General features: G+C 45.3%; 1 protein-coding gene and 1 long non-coding RNA gene across 2 annotated transcripts in view; one reads left to right on the forward strand and one right to left on the reverse strand.

Moving 5' to 3' along the window:
- Nucleotides 1-18,032, forward strand: part of LOC144174089 (uncharacterized) — a 187,755-nt gene that overhangs the window by 74,990 nt on the left and 94,733 nt on the right. The window lies entirely within an intron of this gene.
- Nucleotides 1-18,032, reverse strand: part of LOC144174092 (uncharacterized) — a 200,040-nt gene that overhangs the window by 3,653 nt on the left and 178,355 nt on the right. Inside the window, exon 3 of the long non-coding RNA XR_013323427.1 lies at nt 68-147. This is a non-coding gene — a long non-coding RNA (uncharacterized LOC144174092). The remainder of the gene's footprint in view (nt 1-67; nt 148-18,032) is intronic.

An 18,032-nucleotide genomic window follows, 5' to 3' on the forward strand; every position in this document is an offset into this window, starting at 1 on the left:
TTGGGGGGGGGGGGGTTATGGCTGAACACGGAATTTTTAAAAGGATTTAAAACGTTCCAAGGCTCACCGCTGGCCTAGCAGAAACCATTTCCCAGACCCCTACAACGAAGGGCGCAGTGGTCTTGTAGGGGCAGGTTCATCTCCCTCCTGCTGGGGGAGTGAGGGAAGAGACAGCCTCTCGTCGCTGATGTTTAGTTGCCGATTCCTTGACACACACGTGTTCTTCTAGTTGAGGAAGACGGTGTGCGTTCGGCGGGATTCAGTGTCCAATCTGCCGCTAAGATGGACAGACCTAGGAAAATCCAAGTTAGAACTAGTGAAGACCACGAGCTCTGCTGTTTCCTCAGTCTTCACATCTCAATTGCGAACGTAGCCGATATTTTTGTTTCTTCTCGCAACGTTTTGACTTTTTTCTCACTCAATTTGGAAATTAATATGCAGCAATTTTATCTTGAACCAAAAGCACTAGCCGTGTCTTGTGATGTCCAAATTAATCTTTTCTTGTATTTTTTTATGCTGGTTTACAAAATGAACCCAGAACAGCGACCATTCTTTTGATGAGCCTCGGCCAAGAGCCAAGTTATTTTTGAGCTAAGAACTCGGGATTAAACCAGCAAGTTAGGGCACATTATTGCAAAACAATTCAAAAGCAGCGGCCTAATATAAACAAATTCAAATTTCAAAAAGAAAAAAGAAAAAAAATGTGTTTTAGGCTTTACGCCCTGAAGCCACGCCCAGGTTATGAGGCATGCCACCACAGAAGGATGCGGATTTGCCTAGACCACCTGGGAATCATGTTATATCGGTTATATCGGTTACATACGCTCTTCCACGCTGAATTACAGGCCCATTTTTCAAAATAGTACCATATGTAAACTCATGGAGCATGTCATACACAGTCAAGTCATAAACTACTTGGAAAAACATAGCATCATTTCTAATTATCAGCACGGTTTTCGTAAGGGTTATTCCTGCGACACACAACTTGCTGGGTTTGTTCGCGATCTTCACAAACCCATGGATGCCGGTTACCAGGTCGACGCGGTTTTTTGGGATTTCGCTAAAGCTTTCGTCCGCGTTCCTCACCACAGATTATTACTAAAAATAGCACAATTTACCTTCACCCGGACGTTCTTGGATGGATTAAAGCTTACCTATCCTCCAGGTCCCAATTCACCTTCGCTGTGAATGTAAATTCTTCCTCTGTTCCGGTAACGTCCTGCGTCCCCCAGGGAAGCGTCTTTGGTCCTCTACTTTTCCTTGTCTATGTTAATGATTTGCCCAACTCTGTATCTTCTCAGGTTAAACTGTTCTCAGATGACTGCGTAATATATCGTACCATTTCGTCTGATTCCGATCGTTCAACCTTGCAATCTTATCTGGACAAAATTAACCTCTGCTGTTCAACCTGGCTGATGTCGCTAAACGTTTCTAAAACTAAGTTTATGTCCATTACTAACGCTACTAACCGTATTCCCGCTTATTACTCCTTGAATAATGAGCCACTTGAGTTCACATCTTCTTACAATACCTTGGCCTTACCTTTCAGCAGGATCTAACATGGCAGCATCACGTCGAACTTACTCTTGCAAGCACTAACCGTTCGCTTGGGTTGCTAAAACGTAATTTAAAACAGGCTCCATCACAGTTAAAAAAGCTTGCTTTCACCACTTTAATTCGCCCTAAACTAGAGTATGCTAGCGCCATTTAGGACCCTCATCAAACCTACATCATATCAAACATTGAATCCTTGCAAAACCGTGCTGCTCGGTTTATTTACTCTGATTATTCTTCCTTCTCCAGCGTCACTAACTTGAAAAACCATGCTGAACTAGTGGATTATGCCCTTCACCGGAAACATGCGCGTTTATAGCCTTTTAGCTTTTTCACAAGCTTTATAACCATTCATCACTGCGTGAAATATTTTTTGAAAGCCCCTTGCTCTGTTTCTACGACGGGATCACCTCAACAAAGTTAAACGCCCACAATGTCATTCACTTCGTTGCGCAGAATCATTCATACCGCGCACCATTGTTGAGTGGAATGACTTGCCAGCACATTTTGCCACCGAAAAATACTCCAATCAATTCTTGCAGCTCTTGCACACTATGGACACCAACAAGAATTTTTTTTGTATTTCATAAATTGTAGTAGTAGGTTGCATAAGTTTTTCATTTTCTTGATATCTGGAAACGCTGCCACTGGTTCTGTTCTCCTTTCTCTGTTTTTACGTTATATATTCTTCTTTTTCGGTCAATATTATGGTCGAAAAAGCGTCACTCAAATTCTTGAGCTCTTACGCGTTATGTTCCCAACTAATCTGATTGTTTAACGATTGTACGACGCAGTATGGCTGTAGGTTATACCCATGGATTCTTTCCTTCGTTTCAACTAATTACTGGTTATACTGCGTCTTGTATTTTTGTCCGTATTTTTGTATGATTGTCTCGCCCCCCCCCATGTAATACCCTCGCCTAGATCGCCTAGAGGGCCCGTAGGTGTACTCTGAATAAATAAATAAATAAATGAACTTACTCATATTCAACGCATGTTCTCAAGTTTTTACATTTTTGAAACCATTGTCAGTAATACGCTCAAAGGGTTCCCGTGCGTGTATGAATGATCGCTTCGCTTTTCCTTACGATAACGTATGCTCAGCTTGGAAATGGGAACTGATATTATTCAATTTTCGCTATTTTGGCGCCGAACCCATTAACGATAGCGAGAGCTGTTGCAACGTCTCTCCCCGTTCTATTTATGTGGTACATTCATCATGCAAAGTACTTAGCTTTTATGTGGTACTCGCCCCTTTATTCCAATGATGCACATACCACTCAGCTTAAAAATACAAACTTCAACCTTGGCAATGGGGGTCGGCCTCCCACGCTGCATTTTATTTTAACTCCACTTTATTCTTTACGCCACCGTATACCTGTCTCAGTCCCTGTTTCGCAACTCAAACTAAACCCTAAATCTTCTTGTTTTTAAGCTCCTGGCGCTGTAAATTTCTTTTCTATGTTTTCTATGCTGCCTTCGTGCAGGAACAGATTGGAGGGGTTCTTTCTTATTTTTGTTGTTTTAGTTAGTTTTAGCTTTCTTTCTTTGCGGGAGTGACCGCTCATGCCTAACTTTGGCATAACTACTTGTTCCCGGACTGGCGAGAAAGCTAACCCTCGTTTTACTTTTCCCCCGACACACACCCTCTCTCTCTCTTCTCTCTCTTCTCTCTCTCTCTCTGTTTCTCCTGGGACGGGCGTGGTTAGTTAGGACATACAGGTGGACTGAGCTTCTCCGTCTAGTTTCGTCTTCTATTTGAAACTCAGGGAGAAAAGTAAATGTAAAACAAACCAACACAAATCCGGCACCGGCGAAGCTGGAACTGAGCTCTGCGAATAAAGGGAATGGAAATGTTTAAAACACGCTGAAAAACAAAAAACTGAAAGCAAAAAAAGGCAGTTCGTATACGCAGACGAACACGCAGAAGCACCCACACAGTTGCTGTACAGACGTGGGGAGCTCGGCTCGCCAGAAGGTTACCTTTGGGCGTAATAAGCGCGTACGTGCGTGTGCACAAGTTTGAGGGGGAAAAGAACAGAGACGGAAACGTGGTTGCGCCAGTGTGCACTCTTTCTATATTTTCCCGATTACCGGTTTAGGTATTGCAAATTTTATATTAACAGCCAGAAATGTCCTCTCTGACTCACATAGTCTACTTAAGGCGCGCATTTTTTTTAGTTTAGGGAAAAGGGAAAACTCTATTAGATTAAAGCAGAGATGTTTAGCAAAAAGCAAAACGCTAAGCTTTCCCTTGTAATGACCGTAGCTTGTTTCTGCCGCATGACTCCTCTACAATAGTTCTTTTACTGAGGCAGAGCAGCCTTTACAGGGGAATCTTGTGCTACATGACGGACCAGACCGGACGGATCTCGTTATCCAAACGTCTTGTTAAGTCCATTCTATCTTGGGAACTGAAAATAATGCACTGGTTGTCTTCTACGTCGGTCAAAAAGAAAAGGTAGGAGGATGATGGTGTCTTTTTAAATCCATTCAATGTTGGGAACTGAAAATAATGCACTGCCTGTCTTCTGCGTCATTCAAGATTAGAAGGTACGACGATGGTGGAAAAAGTAAACAAAAGCTAAGAACAATAACAACAAAAAAACAGGCTGATGAAGTTAGTACGTCTAGTCATGGACAAATGAAACGCCGTCACAAAAACGTGAACCGGATCACACAAATAGCGCGACTTCTTTCCACGCACGTCAAATTGACGCGTGGCTTAACTACAGTAACCAAGTTGGAAAATGCGGCTTTCCAAATAATACCAATAGCGTGCCATTATTGAACCTTCACAAACGGCGTTTTTGTGTGTTCTGGTTCGCATTTTCGTGTTCGCATTTCATTTGTCCGTGATTGCACGTAATCGAAGTAATATTTTAGCCTACACTTACTCATGATTATATATTTATTATATCTTTGTGTTGCGCAAGTTTTAAATTAATTTATGTGGAACCATACATGCGTAGCAAGAGAACTACACTTTTTATTCTAATAGAACATATTTATTAGGCATATTGTATCCGCCTCACATTTATGAAATATGACTTCGTCGCCTGGTATATAAAAGCAAAACATTTATAAAGCCGCAAGACTTTGTGGCAAAAATCTAGCCAGCCCTTGATGAAACCGCCAGCACTGGGCGGCGCACTCCCCCCCCCCCCCCCCCCCCTTTCCACCGTAGCCATTGCCGCTGACATCATCTTTATTGCTTCTACATGCCGCTAAAGCACCGGATAATGACTCATTAAAGCCATCTAGGTCGCGTAGAAGAAATAATCACGCGCTGCGCGGGCAAAGTTGTACCGCACAGACACGCACAAAATTGGTAAGGTGAGAGCACAAAAGCTTAAGCAAGTCAAATAATAAAAATTGTATAACGAGAGGGGCGTAATCAACACGCAAAATTTATTAAGTCCCCTCTCCTGACGATCGAAATACCCAAACAAAGGAAATGCTGTTTGCCAGTATGCGTCAGAGCAAACCATTCAAGTAAAGCAGTTGTGTTACATTTTGTTGTGATGTTAATACGACCGCTTGAAACACGCCGTAGTTTTTTTTTTTTTTTTTTTTTGCCGGCGTGTGCGGACCGCAGCCGTGAACACACACATCTCCTTGTGCTGCTTCCGTTTTGTTCTCAGGCGAACAATCCTCTTATGTGGACTTCCGTACCGTTTACATTGAGCGGGGCAGCTAAGGGCTGTTAACTGCGCCATGTTTGTTACGGCATTACGTTCTCTTTCGTTATTGTCGCTGTAAATTGCTAGTGCGGAGGGAAGGATACACTGCGGATATTCTTGTACTCAGTCATAGGGTAAACTTGAATACAACGCAGTGCGGGGGGAGGGAAGTACAGTGGGAGAGAATAGAATCGAAAAGGAAAAACTGTACGTGACAGGTGGATAGTTTGTCGGGCCGCCGTAATCATTGCCGAGTTAGGGCGCCTGCCGCAATAACTCTACACCTCCCTCTAAAGAGTGCTTCGCGTGTCAAAGATACGCGGAGCCGGAATTTCGCTGTGTGGGCTTAGAATAACTGTACGGAAAGGTAGCCTGATACATCTCCGCTGTTAGAAGTGACCGAAACTATTCTCTGCTCGATCTTTGTTGCTGGGATTTGATCGAAACGCCCCACTCACGCATGTGAATGACCTAGTTATGTTCCGTCCTATGTTAGTTGAGATTGCGAGTCGTGGAAATTTCAATTTCTGGTCGACATTAAATACCGAGCCGTACGAAAAGATTTGCATGTTTCCTTTTTGTCAGTCCGGGTAATCTCTTAATAATGTTTATCCATGAAAAATTATAGACGATGCACCTGTATTGCCTTCTTGTTATCACCACTGTTACGTTACCTACCGAGTTATTTTTACTTTTATTGCACATGCCTGCTCATGTATGCCCACGCGCTATGGTCTCTCAAAAAGAGGCTGGCAGCATTGCAAATAAATAAATAAATAAATAAATAAATAAATAAATAAATAAATAAATAAATAAATAAATAAATAAATAAATAAATAAATAAATAAATAAATAAATAAATAAATAAATAAATAAATAAATAAATAAATAAAATTTGGAGTTACCGGATTGGAATGTAGAAATGCTGTTAACGTTCATAGAGTATGTGAACTAGCGTATGTTCTCTTTGAATTGCAAAATAACAATACGGCTGAGAACGCTTCCATTGTTTGACATCGTTTACACTTGTTCTGTAATCAACGACGTCGTGAATGCCATTACCTGTTAAACGCGTGAAGCAAAGCTGTTTTTATGGCACAGATACATGTTTTTTTTTTTTTTGTTTTTGTTTTTTCTGGTCTCAGAAGGATGCGAAAAGTACATATTCTGGGAGAAGTATGATTAACATTATAGAGCTGTGGCTGCCGCGACGGACATGCTCATAAGCGAATGGTTTGACGCTTCGGCTAATTGCAGGCATATTGAGGAATGTCGGCGTCCTGCAGGTGCATTCATTCTCCAATTCGCTCCGCCCTGTTCAATTCGAAAATGAAAACGGCAGAAAGTCTGCGTTCTAAGCGGGTGCGCAGGCACCCAGATTGCCTTGACGGCTCTCGCTAGTGGCTCCTGGTGTACAATGTTAAGTGTAGTCTTGTGTATTCGGCCGCAGGAGAAGTTACGAGAAGCCTGTTGAGAATCGGCACTTACTGCCCCAACTTGAGTTAGGGTAAGCGCCAAAGCAACGGCCGCTTCCTCGGTGGGTAGGGGGTTGGCTGGGTCCAGTGATACGCTGGTGCGGAGCTCTTGGCTTATAGCTGTTGCTACTGAGGATAAAGGGCCTTGTCCGTGTATGCCACGCCAGAATGGTTTCCATAGTGCCTTAAGATAGCACGGACTCTTGCTTCTCTCCTGCCAGCGTGATGCACTGGGTGCATGTTTCACGGGAGAACAGGCACTTTAATGTGCACAGGAGTCTCAGGGAACGAGATTGCCTGTCTCAAAGCTCGAGAGTTGACCGGCCGAGCACCCGAAGACGAAGATCTGCGTCCGCTTCCTCTGGTCTCGTACCAGGAGATTACCGGGCACTATCGGCTGCAGAGACAAACGCACGCCCCACCGCATAAATAACTGCCCAATGGCCACGACCGAATACTTCGTGCCCTGCAAACTAACACTTTACCCCACTCAACCAGACACCACTACATAAGCCCCCCCCCCCCCCCTCCCCCCCCCCCCTCCCCCTCCGTATCTTCCGTTGTGGCGCGGGGAATCCGGGACACTTTTTTCATTTGGTCGGCGGCTGTACACGTAGCCCACTCGATCCGCCCAATACCTTCTACACCATGAGCTTTGGGAGAGCGCCTTGGGCAGTTCTTTCATACACGTCCAGCGCAAGTTGGTGGAGAGGGCAGAAGACGCGGCCCGTGCCAATTGACTTCTGGAATGAAGAGACCACCATAAAGACCCTTTTCTAGAAAACAATAAATATGCTTACTCTCTAAGCAGGTGTGCTCGCGTCTCAAGTAATCACGTATCCAAAAGGACTTTGTGTAGGAATTCCTGCCGTGGGTTGCCGCTACAACTGCCTTTCCTATGTATAGCATGTCCACCGTGTGTAGGCCAGCCGCAGTGGCTCTGTGGCTAAGGCGTTGTGCTGCTGAGCCCAAGAAGCGGGTTCGATTCCCGACCGTGCCGGCCGTGTTTCTGGACGAGGCGATAAGCGGAAAGAACCGCGTCTTTGACATTTCGGCGCTAGTTGAAGATCCCCGGGTGGTCAAAATTAATCCGGAGCCCTACACTACGGCGCGCCTCATCGCCTGTGTAGCGTCGGCGCGTCGAACCTCATAATCAATTAATCAATAACCGTGTATAACCTTCTAGCATGCCTTTTATAGCAGTCCACCAGCTTTTTTTTTTGTTGTTGTTGTTGAAATGAAATCTCGAAGGGAAGAACCATGGCCCCACTTACCTTTCCTCTAAGCGACAGTTCATGTTAGCACGCAAGAGCCAGCGTGGTTGATTCCAAAAGGAAGTTATGTGAAAGAACGCGCACAGAAAAACTAAAATCATAAAAGAAAATCTTAAGGATGTCATGTCAGAGGAGCTATAAAGATAGAACGAACTTAATTCACAATTTTTTTTTATGAGAAACAAAAGAAAAAAGCCTTCTCGTAACGGAACTATCCCAGCCGGGAGAAAATTTGGGAATCGGCTGAATGAGGACGCACCTGCTCCCGTTTTATCTTTTACTGTCAATGTAAAGAGCGGGGCTATTTTTGGATTAATATAACCACGGTGACAACCTGAGAAGCATTCCAGATGACACACGTTCAATGCCAACTTTTTGCTTTTTTTCTGAAATCCTTTGGTTGTACTGCCAGACCTGGTTTTCAAAAATGTAGTCTGCTTTATGACCTTTTAAACTTCCCGGAAAATGTAAGGCCCCGGCCGCCTGGTACGTTATTTAAACTCTAGATACAAAAATCAAGCCGGCCTGGTTTTCACGATTTTTAAGGACACACGTTTGAGTATAAAATATCAGCGTTTTTTTAAAATTGCATGTCTTATGCAGGTTTTTTTAGAGACTGCTAATGGTAGTGTATATAGGGGATATTCCTGTCGTGTTGCTTTCTTTTTTAAGCTGCTTTATTGCTTGTCGTAAAGAAGTGTAGATTATACTTCCAATAAAATTTTGTGATCCTAGTTCACATCTACACAGCGTTAGACCCGTACAGGTCAGGTGCTCGATCTTGATAATGCACCTCCAAAATGAAAAAAAAAAAAAAAAAAACGCGTTAGACTTGCCGAGCTACGTCGGCTGGCTGCGAAGATAAATGCTTCCGCGTACGTCGTCGCTTTTCTTTTGTTTTCATTCTTCCGGCACAGGTGGGCCTGAATATTGGCAGAAGTTATTCTTTTTTTCTAGTTCCATTACTCTCAAATATGGCCCTGAGCTGGGTTATAAATGTGGCACAAAAGGCACAGGGTAGGCGCATTTGGAACGTCGAGACTGTACATCAGCCTCAACTGCGACAACTTCGAAATAGGTTTGAGCTCGCGACTTCATCCCATCTGAAGTTTTGCCCAAATCGATACACAATGCGCAAGCGAAAATTGCGAAGCGTTTGAATTGGGGGTCTTTACAAATGGAGCGGGGTGTACCACTGTCGCCGCCTATTTGTTTTTATTTATCACCAATAGAGCTAACTCAAAACATTTGCTCCGTGTATCGACGTTTTCAACTTCTCCATCCCGGGAGTAGACATCTTATCAGTATACTGCACTGGCGGCGCTATGATTGGTGCTGTCGACAGGATGACCTAAGTGCGGACGCGCAACACAGTCCAGAACTTATCCCAATCTTATCCAAGTTTAGAGAATGAGAAGTCCTATAAGCAGCATGCATATCGGCCAGTGAGAGTCCAGGGATGAATGTCTCGTAAAGTTACCCGCAACGTTAAATAAAGTTCTGCAATTGGCTGATCATTGGGTAAACTCACAACCTGACCAGAGTAGGCAGGTGCAAAAACAGTGAAACAAAGCATTACAGCCATGCCTGATTTTCATTTATGACTAGCCGTTTCATGCGGCTTCGCCATTTTTTATTAAGCGAACATGTTAACACTAAATATCACTCACAAATCAGGTCCATCTCTTCGCAAGCCACGGGCACAAAATTTGGCGCATATCTTCATATTCCCTTCATTAGAACTAGCACCGGCTACGATTAATTATTATTGTTATTTTCCTTCACTCAGGTCGCCATGCCACATAATAAAGAGGGAATGGGTTGAGGTAAGCGAGGAAAAGGAGGGAAAGAAACGGTAAGAAGGAGAGTATGATGAGTAGAAGTAACAAATAACGATGCCAGGAAAAACAGTTATGTAAGAAAGCCCGCAACAAGGTTTTGTGCAAGAAGTACGGAAGAGTTCCGCTTTTGTTATCACGCACGCAGGGGTTCTTGTTATTATCGGGATTATTAAACCGTGGACCGGATTGGCCGGGAACACTGTCGCGAACGGTCTTTGTTTGCAGACGCCTCCACAGCCAGGCAGGTAACATCCGCCTCTCCCACGGGAGTCGAACACACTTGGGACAGCTCGGTTCCGTGCTCTGCCGAGCACGGTGATTGCTTCGGATGCTATAGCAACTCTGTGGGGAGAAGCAGCAATTTGGGCGTTTTTGCCGGAGCACTTGATTAAACCGCACACACCAGGAAAATACTGGCTTCGATTTCTGCTCAGCAATTTTTAGTCACATGTTTTTATGACCTAACAGGCCATTGGCGCAAACTATGTGGTTCATGATCGGGAAGAAAATTTGAGGAGTCCTCATCCCGTTTTTTTCTGCCGTTAATTTGTTGCTACAAGATATTTTTATTTCTTGAAATCATCGTACACTACAATGGCAAGCGACACGCGTTCACATTCACGTTGAGCGCAATATCAATACAATTAAAAATACTGTTTTTCCGGACGCCAAACTTATAAGTCCCAATTCGGTTAATTAAACTGGATACAATGCTTCATGTTGCCTGCAAACTGAATTTTCTTATAAGGCCTGATATATAAATACGCGAAAGCCACTCATTGTAACACCAGCAAAACAGAACATTTTTTTTTCTGAGATTTTTAACTTTCCACTTCAGGCGAAAGCGGCCTCAGTGCCAGCCAGAAATGTGGCGTTAACTGACCACACCACCAAAGCTGCGCATGAAATAAAAGGGTTTCCCTTCGACAGGTGTTTTACACGCGTCCCCCATTGGGAAATCCTAAATGCAAAGGCATTCCGCAATGGTCGGTCCGGTGAGGGCAGCTCTCCGACGCCAAACACGCATTCGTGTTTAAGGTAATTGCTCGAACTATTCTCAACGCGCTGAGACACCCCCTCTAGAAAATAGGAGCTGCTGATGTCCTTGTCCCAGTACTACTGTAGAGAGATTTTTTTTATTCTAGCAAACGGTGAAGAAAACGTCAGCAATGTAGCTAAGAGGTAGCCAAATTTGGCTGAGAAGTTGGCCAAACAGGTATGTTTAGGTCTTACAAGTAGGAGGTGTTTTCCGGACTGGCTGCGACTGATTACTTCCGTGCGTTACACTCCGTAATTCAGAAACGTTCCGGACGACGGATGTCACGAACACTCGCGTCGAAATGCAGGTCGGTCGGCAATCGATTGCGTAGAAGTAGAATGGTGGAAAGCCGAAGCAAGCGCAAATATAATTGAATGTTTAGTATGAAATGAATTCTTTAAACGTGAAACTGGCTTTTTACATTTGTATATCCTTTCATTCAACATTCATGGAATTGATGCATTGTTCCGATGATAAATGTCTAGCCCAATAAATAAAAAAAGAGCCAGACGTTTTCTCGTATCATTTGAATGCTGCTGCAGGCAATCACAAAATAATGAGTACTCGCTCTCGGAATTCAGGGGGAGCTAGAACGTCAAGAGCTACAGTGTAGGATGCGCATTCTGAGTCGGTCATTCCTATACTTTGTTCTCACGCCTGAATGGGTAAACAGCACGGGACCGCATGTTTTCCATTTCAGGCTTATCCATCCGGGTGAAGCGAAAATGTTTAGCCGGCCAGAAAAGCATTTTACTGACGCTGATAACAGAGTATTTCCAAAAATGAGAAGTTGATAATATATAACTATTTGGGCCAGTGGTTTCATAATTAAACTGTGGAACAGCGCTTAAACGAAGACAGTTTGTGTTGTGTCTTCTCTAACTGCCTTCATTTAAGCGCTGTTTCACAGTTTAATTGATAATATATGCTGTCCTCAAGGCAACGTTGAGGTGCATGAACCAGAGCGTGGGAGAAACAACCAGCTGAATGGAATGAAAAAACGCTCAAATAAATACATATCTCGTCATTTCATCTTCGACAGCTCAGTCTTGGTGCCCGATTATGCATAACGCAAACCAGGAACCTTCGGCTAGCCGCTGCTGATGCATGTTACGCATTTGACATACTGTTTATTTGATTGTAGGGTTTAACGCACCGACTTAACGCAGGCGATGAGGCGCGCCGTAGTGGAGGGCTCCGGATTAATTTTGACCACCTGGGGATCTTTAACGCGCGCCGAATTCTCGTACGCGCGGCCAATTTCGCTTTCCGCCTCCATCAGAAAAGCGGCCTCCGCGGCCGGGAATCGAACCCGCGTCCTCGTGCTCAGGAGCGCAACGCCTTAGATAGTGATCCATCGCGGCGGGTGTTTTGACCTATTGTTGAATGTGTGAATGCAAACTTTTGGAATTACGTAGACTTCAAATACAACGTTCTCTGCTGGGATGGCTATCGGTTTGTAGTTCAAAAACAGAGGGGAGAAAATAGACCTAATAAAATATTCCGTCCTACAGAGAGTAGCCAGGAGACGTCGTTGGCAGGATAACAGAAAAAAAAAAGTCGTTTCCCTGGCATCAATTTTTCAGGGGACGAAATCGACTGAAACAGCACGCGCGAAGGCTCACGAGTACGGTGCTCGAAGGAAAACACAAAACAGAAAATAAGTTTTTCCTTCCTTTTCTTCAAACATCTTCAAGAAGAGAAAACCCAATGCATTTTGCATGCCTAGGAATCGCGCATGAGCTGTGTATTCGCGGGGCCCCAATTTTGCGTTCGTCCGCATTTAAAAGCACAAACAGTATTCGAAACGCAAGCAAGAAATTGCGCGCAGCACTTTGTTAAAGTTCATTTTCTCATATATATTTTGGTTTTCAAGTTTGATTTTCCCGCGCATCCACAGCAGAGCAAGAAGAGCCTGCTGGCCGGCTTCTCACGCAGCCATATTGACTTTACAAATTACACTAAGTTCTGTTGGCTGCACTGCTCTCAGCGGCGTCACTTGCTTTATATGCAGAGGTTTGCCTCGACCATGTTTTCTCCACTGCGTGTTCTTGCTGGCTGGCTTCGCCTCAAGGCAAAAAAAGAAAAAGAAACTGTAAAAGAAAGTAAAGTAAAGGAACGCTAGAAAACATTTGAGTGATAGAAAATGCTGTGCGAGGCAGAACTTTGTGGGTGCGATGAATAATTCAAAACGGTAACAACGGATGCACAGCGCCAAATTTCGCATTGTTCTCAAACTTTCATACGCCATGGTAGCGCTTGGGCAAACATGGCCTTGGCTTGCAGAGAAAATTTCGTTTAGTGGTTGGTTTTTTATACTTTCGTGTCTAAACACGCGTGAAATGAGCGGAAAATACCCAACAGCTAGGCGTGTGTCCAAAGTTTTGCTGTAATCGCGACGAAATTGGGAGTGGGCGCTTGGTTGTGTCGCAGCTGTTAAAATTCAGAAGCTGCACGTCGCGCTTGGAAGTTTAACTCAGAGCGTCGGACATTAAGCCTCCTATTTTATGCACATGGCTAGCCTTCTTTTATACAGGTATCAAAACTTAAATGCAGCTTGCTCTTGTGTGGAAAAGACACTACAGAGGCTGCTAAAAGTGAAAATACGGATGGCTCTAAACCGATTTGCATTCTTGGGCTCTTACATAAAGTTTTTTGGTGTGCCCGAGTTTGTCTGTCCAACCGTTCTTTCGACGCTCCCAGAACCCGCAAAAGCGGGAATTTGGCCTTCAAAGTGAGAAGCAGAGCGTAAGGGTGCAGGGAGGTATTGTTTTTGGAGGGCGTGGAACAGACAGGAAAGGGCGAAAGTATAGCGGAAGAGTGGAGGAGTGAATTAAGTTGCTAACCCCAAATATGTCACACAAGAATGCTAATCGCACCACGTGGACCGTTATCGGAGATGAGCTCTTCCTGAATTTGATGTATATCGCCGAAGTAGATGCATACTTTGCTTCAGCGAGCGAGCAAGAGAACGAACAAACTAACGAATGAAAGAACGAACGAAAGAACGAACGAGCGAGCGAGCGAGCGAGCGAGCGAACGAACGAACGAACGAAAGAACGAATAAGCGAAAGAAAGAACGAACGAACGAACGAACGAAAGAACGAATAAGCGAAAGAAAGAACGAACGAACGAACGAACGAACGAACGAACGAACTAGTGAACGAACGAACGAACGAACGAACGAACGAACGAACGAACGAACGAACGAACGAACGAACGAACGAACGAACGAACGAACGAAAGAGCGAACGAACGAACGAGCGAACAATTTTTCACAACGTTTACGAAATCGCAAGCGACAGCAAACGATTTGTTTCTCCTCAAAAGCACGTAAATGCAGCGAACAAATATATTGTTTCATCTAATTTTCTTCTCGCACTCCGGGCTGCCTCGCTTGGTGGCCAGGCGCTCGGGGATGCAGACGGGGGTAAAGAGAATTTATTATAACCCACATATCAGGGCGCAAGGCGTTCCAAAAATCATGATCCTATCTACTCTATGTAGGTGGATGGCCAGCGAAGGTTTCTGAGCCCCCCTAACAGAGTTGACACAGAATTTAGGTGATAGGTGTGAACAAATTTTATTTCGGAGCTTTGACGACGCTCACCCCTAAGAAAGAAACATGCATGCATGCATACATACACGCAAGCACACACCTTTATTTTGACTCTTTTGATCTTGTAAATGGCGCCCATAGATAACCAATCTACTCAAACTGCACACCAAAGTGATTTCACGAGTAAGCTTGAGGTCCAAACCATGCTTGGAATAGCGCGCGACTTTGGTTATGACCGCTAGCCAATAGCACAAACGGCAGGACGATCGTTTTCCAACGTCTCGCGCTACAAAGACACGTGGAGCCTCCCGGGTTTACGTTAGGACATGAAAAATACATGAAGCACTAGCCATATAAGCTTTGCTTCAAAAGATACGGGCACATTTTTACTCATTAAGGACTTGTGATAGGAACATAGTTTCATTAAGCTCCTTAAGCCCAGAGAAAACACGGTGGAGTTTTGACAGCTACAGACACACATTCGCCCACACGGCACCACATTTCACACGGCGCATGCAGCCAACTACGACTATAGAAATGCATGCACAGTCAAGTATGGCAAGTACAATTCTAGAGCACCTTTGTACCAGATTTTAACCTCGTAGCACCAATAGCTTCGCAGTTATAAATGTGTCCTTTTTTTCCCCCGGCGCGCGGATGGCCGCGCGCGCTGAGTCACACGTAAGCAAAACAAAACTAGCTAACTTCCACGGCAAGGCCAACCTTCAAAGGCCATACTCGCGTTATCGAGTTGCTGTTCCGATAGTTTGACCACGGCCTCTCGATGGAACCAAGGTGAAATCATCTCGCTAGGGCATTTTTGGTAAAGTTGCAGCCAAAAGCCGAAATGTAAATAAACGGTACCGTACGTTCGAAAAACTTCCATTCAAGAGGCCATACAAGAGGCAATAAATACAACGCAGGAGTACTTACGCGCCCGAGGCCTCCAGTGTGCCCCTGAAAAATCAACCTTACTTAACACTCCGTAAACGGCTATCCAAAAAGAACGCGGACACAATACCGGACCCTACAGTACCATCGATGGACAAACCATCCCCAACGTACCGCACCTGCGTATTCTGGGTTTGACGATTCCCAGAGACGGATCAGGGTCGCAAGCCATCTTGCTGACCAGTTCTGACCTCTCCGACCAATTCCTAGATTAATGGTCAAGCCCATCCCACGCCACATGGACCCGTCTTCAGACTCCGGCAGGCGCCGAAGTAGAGCCCTCCATCTTTCCAGCCCATCACATGACACATATTACACAGACGCCACGTTTACCGACAACATGGCCACAACTGTCACGGCAGGTCCACGTGAAGAAACCATCCGTCAACACTGTAATGTACCTTCTTCTACAGCTGCTGAAATTCAAGCCATTGCTGATTCGATCATGCTGCAACCCCATTCAACTGACCAAATTACCATCCGCACGGATAGTCAATCTGCCCTCAGAGAATTCACAACTAACTCCTTACCTGCGCACATTCATCACGAGCTGACATGCTACATGGCAGCCCACAGTCACCTGCACGTATTTCTAGAATGGGTCCCCGGACACCAGGGAATTGTAGGGAATGAAAGAGCTCATGCCCTTGCTCGTGCAAGTCGAAACCCGAGCGACCCTCAACCCTGGCCCCAGGACTACAGCCCCAAGGAAGAACGCGCCGCCCATCGCAAGGCCCGGAGGCAACAGCTGAAGGACCTTCGCAGATCCCGCCGCAATCTTCCTCCTCCCACTTCTGACCTCACACGCCGCGAAGGCACTTACATCCGCCAGGCTCAGACTCTCTCCCTCCCTTGTGACCTCGTTCTTCACTATTTCATGACCCGAGATGGCACGCCCCACTGTCAGGTGTGTGGTGCCTATCCCGACGTTAAACACACCTACTGGACTTGTCCTCGCGCCAGGAAATCACCTCACTTTCTTCATCCACACCTTATACCATCCCACATTCCATACTCATGGGAAAACTAGGCCGCTCCTCCGCCTGATCTTCGCCCCATCCTTTGGCCTCGCCTCGCCCGGCACATTGCCCACGTGCGGGGCCCTGACACCTGCGGAATTCCCACCTGAACGTCTTCCAGGCCCACCAGAACCACATTTTCGGCAGCCCGGACATGGGCCGCTTTAAATAAAGTTTGATCTCTCTCTCTCTCCGACCAGCAAACGTTGGTCGAGAGAGCGAAGAAGGCCGGTAGACTCCAAGGGGTCCTGGACTGAGGACTCCTCTCACCGGGCGGGTGCCCCTGACACCAGCACCTTGCTGTTTAATAAAAGTTTATTCCTCCTCCTCAAGGTGGATCCGCTTAGACGGAGTGGCGCGAGCTGAGCTTCAAATTAGCCAACTGAGCGCCAGCTGAGAAGCTCAGCTTCTTGTGGCCAGCTTCTCTTTGGCCAGCTGAGCTTTAAACTAGCCATTTTTCCGTAGTATGCACCTGAGCATGGCAGTGGCTTACCTTTCCAACGGCCAAGGAGCGTTTCCACGGTGTGGTATACCAGATACCTTGCGCAGACTGCAGCTGTGTTTATATCGGGGAATCAGGAAATTACAAGAATCGTCTGCAGCAGCATGCCCGTGACGTGAAGAATAAGAGCGTCCGCAATAATGCTTTAGCCAACACTCCGTCATGAATGACCACAATATTGATTGGGACAACGCAAGAATCGTCGCAACAGAAAAAATTACAGCCTCACGGCTTCATCTGGAATAACTAATCATTCAGACCACATCTAACACAGTCAATCGTAATGACGGAAATCAAAACCAGATCTACGCACGCTCTATGCAGCGATCACTCAAGCCCACTTAAACGACCCACTTCTGGTGATACATTCATTGTGAACAGGGCTTCCGTGCTGGAAGCCGAAACGCCAGTACGTTTTGTTTGGACTGGTCGGCGTCTCTTTTTGGTTCCGGACATGCAGATATGCTTGAGGAACCACAATCAGAAAGCATGGCCGTGGGGCTAAAAATAAATGTGAATAAATTTAAATTAATGGGGAATAAGCATGCCAAGAACAACTTCTTCAGCTTAGGAAACGAAACGTTAGAAGAAGTAACAGAATGTAACTACCTCGGACAGATGGTTAGTGCTGACCCCAACCACGAGAGAGAAATCCGGCGCAGAATAGGTATGGGCTGGGGAGCACTCGGCAAGTACTCCCAGATAAAGAAAAGCTACCTCTGTCACTCAAAAGAAAAATTTACAAGCAGTGCATTCTGGTGGTGACGACACACGGGGCTGAAACTTGGCGCCTTGCTGAACAACTAGAAAGCAAACTTAGGAACGAATAATGTTAGGAATGACACTCAGGGACCGGAAACGAGCTACTTGGATCAGAGAACTAACTCGGTTTGACGATGTCATAGTTCAAATAAAGAAAAAGAAATGGACTTGGGCTGGCCATGTATTGGGACGAACCGACCACCGGTGGACAATCAGGATAACATAGCGGATACCAATAGAGGGGTATAGAAGAAGGGGAAGGCTGATGACATGATGATGGAGGGATGAAGAGAGGAACTTCGGGGGTAAACTGTGGACTCTAGTAGCGCAGGACCGGCGTGGTTGGATGTCAGGGAGAGAGGCAGTGGTTCTG

Source organism: Haemaphysalis longicornis, unplaced genomic scaffold (assembly GCF_048455015.1).
Source record: "Haemaphysalis longicornis isolate Haplotype H1 unplaced genomic scaffold, Haemaphysalis longicornis Haplotype H1 scaffold_3, whole genome shotgun sequence".
NCBI classification, from domain to species: Eukaryota; Metazoa; Arthropoda; class Arachnida; order Ixodida; family Ixodidae; genus Haemaphysalis; species Haemaphysalis longicornis.